At 36.8% G+C, this 8161-nt stretch overlaps 1 pseudogene; it reads left to right on the top strand.

Annotated features, from left to right (window-relative positions):
* The first annotated feature begins 354 nt into the window (after positions 1–354).
* LOC110566166 (large ribosomal subunit protein eL19-like) lies at positions 355–981 on the top strand (annotated as a pseudogene).
* The last annotated feature ends 7180 nt before the right edge of the window (positions 982–8161 follow it).

Below are 8161 nucleotides of genomic sequence, written 5' to 3'. Positions count from 1 at the left end.
AAAATCAGAAGCCATATATATATATATATATATAGAGAGAGAGAGAGAGAGAGAGATAATTTTCTCAATATTAAGTCTACCATTCCATGAACATAGGAAACATTTTTGTATTCTAAAATTTCATTCACCTTTTTCACTTATTCAGTATTTTTAATAATTTTTTGTTGATGTCTTTCATATACTTGGTGAATTGATTGCTAAATAAATTATTTAAATTGATTTTTGAAGCTATACTGAATGAATTTTTTTTCTGATTTCTTTCTCACTGGATTCATTATTCGTATATATTAAAACAATTAATTTTAGAATATTAATTTTATGAAGGTTTTTCCTTTTGCTGCTGCGTCCGCAGCCATGAGTATGCGCAGGTCACAGAAGAGGCTTCTCTCTAGTATCCTCTGCTGTGACAAGAAGAAAGTCTGGTTGGACCCCAATGAGACCACCGAAATTGCCAATGCCAACTTCCAGTCAGCAAATCAGGAAGCTGTTCAAAGATGGGCTGATCATCCGGAAGCCTGTGACAGTCCATTCCCAGGCTCAATGCCGGAAAAAGACCTTGCCCTGACCAAAGGGCAGGCATATGGGCATAGGGAAATAGAAGATTAAGGCCAATGCTCGGATGCCTGAGTAAATGATCTGAATGAGAAGGATGGGCATCCTGCATCGGCTCCTCAGGAGATATGGAGAATATAAGAAGATTGACAGCCATATGTATCACAGCCTGTACCTGGAGGTGAAAGTTAATGTGTTCAGATACAAGCGGATTCTCATGGAGCACATCCGCAAGCTGAAGGCAAACAAGGCCCGCAAGGAACTCCTGGCTGACCAGGCTGAGGCTCGCAGGTCTAAGAGGAGCGCCTCCAGGCCAAGATGGAAACCATCATCAAGACTCTGTCCAAGGAGGAAGAGATCAAGAAAAGAAGCTTCCCTCGTGTTTGTACATGGTGGCTTGGCTGTGGCCTCGTGTGGATCAGTCATTAAAATAAAACAACAAACCTTTAAAAAAAAGTATTAATTTTATGTTCTCTTATTCTAAGTTGTGTATCATATCAAACAGACATCTATCCAGGTCTTGTAATAGGATAATTTAATGAGCAAATAAGAATAATGAGATTTATTGCATTTTAATGATAATATATTTTGTTTCTTTTCTTGTTGATTTTGAAATAGTTTACAATGTTATACATACATATGTATACATATATATTATTTTATAATGAGACTAGCCAGAGCTCAAAGTGTGAATTTGTTTTTGAGTTTCTGAGGGAAGGAATTTAGATCACTATTCTGCATAATATTGTCAGTGGATCCATCATTTATAGCCTTTATTTTTCCTTTTATTATTATTATTATTATTAATTTACAATTTATTCACTTTGTATTCCTGCTGTAGCCCCTCCCTCATCTCCTCCAGGTCCCACCTTCCCTCCCTCCTCCTCCCCTATCCATCTTCCCTAGTCCACTGATGGGGAAGTCCTCCTTCCCTACTTTCTTACCCTAGTCTATCAGGTTCCATCAGGATCCTGGATTCTCTTCTTCTGAAGGCTAGATAACTCACCCCTCCAGGGAGAAGTGATCAAAAAGCATATAGCCTTTATTTTTTGGAGGCAGGATCACTTTTTATTTCTTACAGATTTTGTTGAAGATACATTTTATCAAGAGCTTATCACATGTGGATTTAGATAACCATGTGATTTTCAGCATGATTTCATTTATGTGTGATATAATGTTTATTACTTTGTATATGTTGAATCAACCTTTCTTCTCTGGAATGAAAACAAAAAGACGGTGTTGTAGGTTCTTTACATTGTGCTAATGTTTGACACTATTTTATTGAGAAATTTTGTGTCTGTCTTGGTCTATATTGCTAAATAGTTTACAGGTATGTATATTACTATTTAGTTTTCTTCTGTGGTCATTGTTTTTGTTTGCCTTCTGTCCCTCTTCTTTCACATAAAATATTCTTCCCCCCTGGACTTCCTTGAGCTGGGCTCCCATAGTTTAAAATACACTCAGCGCCACTGTCTTCCATGTTTGTACTATCACGGTCCATTGTGGCCTGCTTTGAATGGACAATGTTTTTCTACCCAAAGTCCCAATGTGTTCTTTATGCCCTTCCCCCAATAAAAGCATGCTCTGGTTTGTCACAGCAGTATCCATTCCTTCTACCTTAGTCAGTGTTCCATTGCTGTGAAGAGACACGATGACCACAGCAACTCTTAGAAACAATAGCATTTAACTTGTGCTTGTTTGCAGTCTCAAAGTCTTAGTCCATTATGGTCATGGCAGGAAGCATGATGGCACACAGTCAGACATGGTGCTGGAAAAGGAGCTGATTAGCAAGCAGCAGGAAGACAAATATACTGAACCTGACTTGGGCACAGTGACCACGGACATCCAGTATTTAACTATGAATTATATCGACAATGATGTATGACAGATGTCTCAAACATTTTCTTCCTTTGTAATTGAATTCCTCATCCATTGACAAACTTCTCTTAGTTTACTTGTGGTGATTACCATCCTACTCTCTGTTTCATTGTTATTGTTGTTGTTTAAGTCTCTATACATAAATGAAAAAGCAAATTAATCATTCTATAACCAGATGATTTAATTTAACACAATGTCATTTCTTCCCTTTCCATGAGTATATGTACATTACATTCTCTTCACGATTGATCACTTTCTAGGCTGTTTAAAACAGTGCTGCAATGAGCATGGGTACATATATCTCTTCCAAACCCTGCTTTTCTTTCCTGTTGATATATAATCTGTACTGCAATTACTATGGTCACATTTTTCATAAATCTTTTAACATACATACTGATTTTATATTGTACCACTTATCCTGGATTGCATAAGCCAACCTAATAAATCCCCTTGTTAATAATATTAATTGTATAGATCCAGATCCTTTAGAGAATGCTAACTATTACATCTTCAATAGGCTCCTATATTAAACACAGTGTGCCAGTTCATGGAGCTTCTTGAAAGTATCTGGATCAGTATGGACATGGATAGACTGATTAAGTAATTCATTGATATAAGCATATTTTGTTAGTGTTATTGAGACAGGTAAATAAGAAGGTGGGGCCTGGTTGGGAGTTGGCCAATGTGGGCATGACTTTGAAGAATATCTTATCTAAGGAAATTCTGTCTCTGCTGTTTGACCTTTATGATCTGAAAGTATTCACCTAATACTGTTTGGGTATACATAGCGTCCAGACGCATCACATTTCCACCACAATAAAGTAATCTGACAGTGTTGAAAAGACACCTCTGACACCAGAAGTCACTGTAAACACACCTAGCCTTTGAAGATGTTTTCACAGGTATTTGTCACAGTGACAAAAGGTCTGATCTGCAAAATAGGCTTCATTATGCTCAGTTGCTATCACTGCAGAACCCTTTGGCACATCTCTATGTAAGGACAAGTGTTAGTTTGAAAAGATTTCAGCAGAGAATGCCTTCTTGTTGCTTGGTGTTTAAACATCCTCTACTCTTTGCTTATTTCCCTCTTGAGAGCTAGAAACAGCCACTTCTTATGTGAAAAAGTGATATTTTAAAAAAGTGCAAGAGAGCTACTTAGGGTCATCATTGCCACCCAGCTCTCTGTTGGTTCTGTCTTTAGTGGAAGAAACAAAAGCACATGGTTGTCCTGTAGTACCCAAACTCCCAGCATGCTTCTGCATTTAGCTGTGCTGGCCTGGGAAAGCTCACAAGTGGACTGTGCTGACCACTTAGGTTCCTTCACAGAAGGAAGTGTAGAGGAACATGGAATCATCACTTGAATATTCAGCCACTCTTCCAGCCAGGTGTACGCAATTGTGCCCTAATTGCATGTGGCCTCAGTGAAGGACCCAAGAATGTATGCTGGGAATTACCAGATATGGTAATTTGCATGGGGCATGTAAACAGACAAACTTTCACAAAGTAGGCAAATTTTGCTTATAGTCACATTCGCACTGACTGTGGGCTCCTCTTCTTTCATATCTTCAAGAAGAATTAAATCAGATACCACTTTATTGTAATTTGTTTTATGGATAAAGTTATGATTTTATATTACAAGTCCCAAGTAACCAATGATATGAAAAGTTTCGCATGGTGCTTACAATTTATTTGTTCCTCTCTTACGGTGAGGTATCTGCTGAAATATTTTTTCTTTATAGGTTTGCATATTTAATGTAGATACGCATTTTACAGAACACGAATGGTGTGAAAAGCTCTCCTGATCCTGGTCTTGTCGTTCTTCTGATAAGCAAGGTTTCCTAAAGAGAAGAAACTCATAATTTTGATTATGTTCAGAGTATTATTTTTCCTATTTTATGCACCCAGTTTTGGTAACATATGTAATACAACAAAACCAAGCTCATGAAAAGTGCTTCTCCTACAATTTATTTTCAAGGCTCAGTTATTCCCAAATTAAGTTTTGTTACAGGTTGCCCATTCTCAGAGACAATTGATTGATATTTATGTTAATATCATGATGTGTCTATCACTATAATTTTATCAGCATTTTGACACCGATATTGTCATTGTTCAAACTTGTTTTGCAAATTCTTTTGAATTTCTTAAGCTTTAATTATGGAGTCCTTTACCAATATCAGGATTATCAATATAAGTCTAAGAACCCTTTTTATTTCTATGTTTATATAGAAGTTTGAGAGTTCACTGTGGATTTTTGTTGTTGTCGAGTTCCTAAATTTATTTATGCATATTATTTTAATTAATTAATTAATATATCTATTATTATTTATTAAAATTTATTCACTTTGTATCCCCTCTGCAGCCCCCTCCCTCCTCTCTCAGTACCACCCTCCCTTCATCTTCTCCCCCTTTGCCCCTCCTGTAGTCCACTGATAGGAGAAGACCTTCTCCACTTCTATCTACCCTAGTCTATTAGGTTATTCTGTCTGCAGCTTTTTCCTCTGTGGTCTGAATAGGCTGCACCCTCCAGGTAGAGGTGATAAAAGAGCCAGCCATTGAGTTCATGTCAGAGACAGTCCTTGTTCCCATTACTAGGCAACCCATTTCCAAACTGAGCTGCCATGGGCTACATCAGAGCAGGGGGCATGGTCACTGGTTGGAGTACTGGTCTCTGCAGGCCCCCCTGGGCCCAGGATTTTTGGCTCTGTTGGTCTCCTTTTGGAGCTCCTGTCCCCTCCAGGTCTTTCTATCTCCCCTTTTTCCATAAGATTCCATGCACTCTCTCCAAAGTTTGGCTACGAGTCTCAGTATGTGCTTAGATACTCTCCTAGGTAGTCTTTCAGAGGGCCCCTTCAAAAGGTTCCTGTCCTGTTCCCTGTCTTCTCCTACTACCGATGAATATCATGTGCGCTCTTCTGAATGAGGATTAAGCATTTTCCCTAGGGTTCTCCTTGCATCTTTAAAACTATAGATTTTAGTAAGTTTATCCTATAATATATGTCTTACATCCACTTATAAGTCAATATATACCATGTGTATCTTTTTGCTTCTGTGTTACCTCACTCAGGATTATCTTTTGTAGTTCCCACCATTTGCCTGCAAATTTCATGACTTTCTTGTTTTTAATTGCTGAGTAGTATGCTATTGTGTAGATGTACCACAATTTCTGTATCTGTTCATCCATTGAGGAAGATCTAGTTAGTTTCCAATTCTGGCAATTATGAATAAAGCTGCTATGAACATAGTTGAACAAATGTCCTTTAGAGCAATCTTGCTTATGAACATTGACACAAAAAATTTCAATAAAAAACTCACAATCCGAATCCAAGAACATATTAAAGATATCATCCCCACAACCAAGCAGGCTTCCTCCCAGGCATTCAGGGTGTCTCACCATACAAAAACCCAACACTGTCATCCACCATATAAACAAACTGAAAGGAAGCAAAACAAAAAGAACAAAAACAAAGCCATGATCATCATCTGAGATGCCCAAAAAGCACTTGACGAAATCCAACACCCATTCATGTTTAAAGTCTTGGAGAGGTCAGGGCTGCAAGACACTTACCTAAACATAGTAAAGGCAATATAGAGCAAGCCTGTAGCCAACATCAAACTACATGGGAAGAAACTGAAATCAGGGACAAGAGGCTGCCCACTCCCTCCATATCTCTTCAACATAGCACTTGAAGTCCTAGCTAGAACACTAAGACAGCTAAAGGAGATCAAGGGGATAGAAATCTTTTATTTTTAAAAATAGATTTAATGTGTGTGTGTGTGTGTGTGTGTGTGTGTGTGTGTCCGTGCTCACGCATGTGTACCTGAAGCATGCACAGGAGTGTGGGTGCCGTCAGAAGCCAGAGAAGATGTCAGATCTCCTAGACAGAGTGCCGGGAGGTTGTGATCCACCAACAGAATGCTCTCTGAAAGGGCAGCAGGCACTCTTAACTATTCAGCCATCACTCAGGCCCCCTATTGTCCTCTTCTTTTTATAGAGTTCATGAACATTTCTGTGTCGATAGCTCACTTCTTCAAAGAAACTATTGTTTTCCTTTTCTTATTTTACCTGATTTATTTTTCCCTGCCTTCCCAGCACAACATTCACAGTAGTCCCGTGTGGATTGCTCTTGATTGTCTTCAATCTTCATTATTAAAAATGAAGCTATTTCTGCATTTCTTGGTGACTTAATTAGGATAATCACATTCATTACAATTCCTAGTTTTCTAGAATTGCCAAATAGAATATTTTTAAAACTTTTTAACAGAACCTTATTTCATATAAGATGATCCTGATTTTTTTAAAGTAAGATAGGGAAAATTATATTATTTTAAATATTAGCATAAACTTATTTTTGCCTCTACCAATTATTAAAATAAAAAACATTTTATGTATTTACTTATGTAATATTGTACAAACTGATCAGGCTATATTTAGGGATATATATATGGAACAAATATGTTATTTTATATTAATTATATAATATATATTTAATAATATATAATTATAGTCATGAAATGATATTTTATATTAATTTTATAAAATATAGAATTCATCATATATATTCTAATAATTATAATATACAATTAATTATAATTATTAATATGTAACATATTGATATATACATACATATGTAACAACAGCTAATTAAAAAGGAAGTCATGAGTTTGAAAGAAGTAAAGAAAGGTTTTATTGGAGAGATTATAAGTAGGAAGGAGAAGGGGGAAATTGCTGTAATTATACAATCACAGAAAAAGAAACAAATTAAAAATAAAACTATAAGGTGCTTGAGGAAATGTTTCAACTGGAGAAATGCTTGCTGTGCAAACACTAGAACCACAGTTTGAAACCTCAGGGCCTATGGATGTTGCAGATGAGCCTAGGGCCCACTTGAATCCCACCACTCAGAGAAAAAACAGAGGGCTTACTGGGTAAACTGTTTACCTACACAAAGACTATCAGTGAGCTCTGGATTCAAGTGCAAGAAAGTCAGTTGATAATTAATGCTATTTAGTTGACCAACTCATCCGAAATTAACAAGAGTCTGTATTTGACTTAAAATTCCTCCGTTCCACAGATAATAATCAAGCTTAGAAAGACTCTATTTGTGAGAAATCTTTGCCAAGAGATCCAAATGAGTAGATAGAAAATTTTTCCTATTAAATTCCACTGCTCAGTTCACTTAATTCATTTATGAAGTACATTATCATTTTGAGTTGTAATAATTATTTGGCAAATAATGCAAGTACCTTTCAATTATATATTATATTAGATGTCAATCATTAGGCTTAGAATTGATCCTAAATAAGGAAAATCAAAGGTTGCACACAACGCTCTGCTTGCTCTCAAAGAAAAAATGAGGTGCTCTGTTTTTCTTCACTTAAATTTATGTTATAATTTTTACATTTTTTTCTTTGTTAATATTCTGTGAAGTACATAAGAAAATTACAGTACTTTGTTTCTGGAAATTTTTTGGTAATAACCTTGGAGAGAAGACACTTTAGAATTTGAAGTTGTTTTTGGGCCCAATGTGACCATTGACTAGGCATCCTGCACACAGTAACAGCTAAGGAAGCTGAGCTTGGCTGTGCTACCACTACCCTAGCCCTCAGCAGAGCAGTGATGTGGAGCCAAGGGGACACAGCCCTCTGTTTTAATGTCTTCTACCTCTGCTGTTCTCTGCATCCAGTTCATTTCTCTGAACCAAAACCTTCATCTGCCTGTGCTTACCTTGAC

Source organism: Meriones unguiculatus, chromosome 6 (assembly GCF_030254825.1).
Source record: "Meriones unguiculatus strain TT.TT164.6M chromosome 6, Bangor_MerUng_6.1, whole genome shotgun sequence".
Taxonomy (NCBI): domain Eukaryota; kingdom Metazoa; phylum Chordata; class Mammalia; order Rodentia; family Muridae; genus Meriones; species Meriones unguiculatus.
This window is presented reverse-complemented; position numbering and strand designations above follow the sequence as displayed.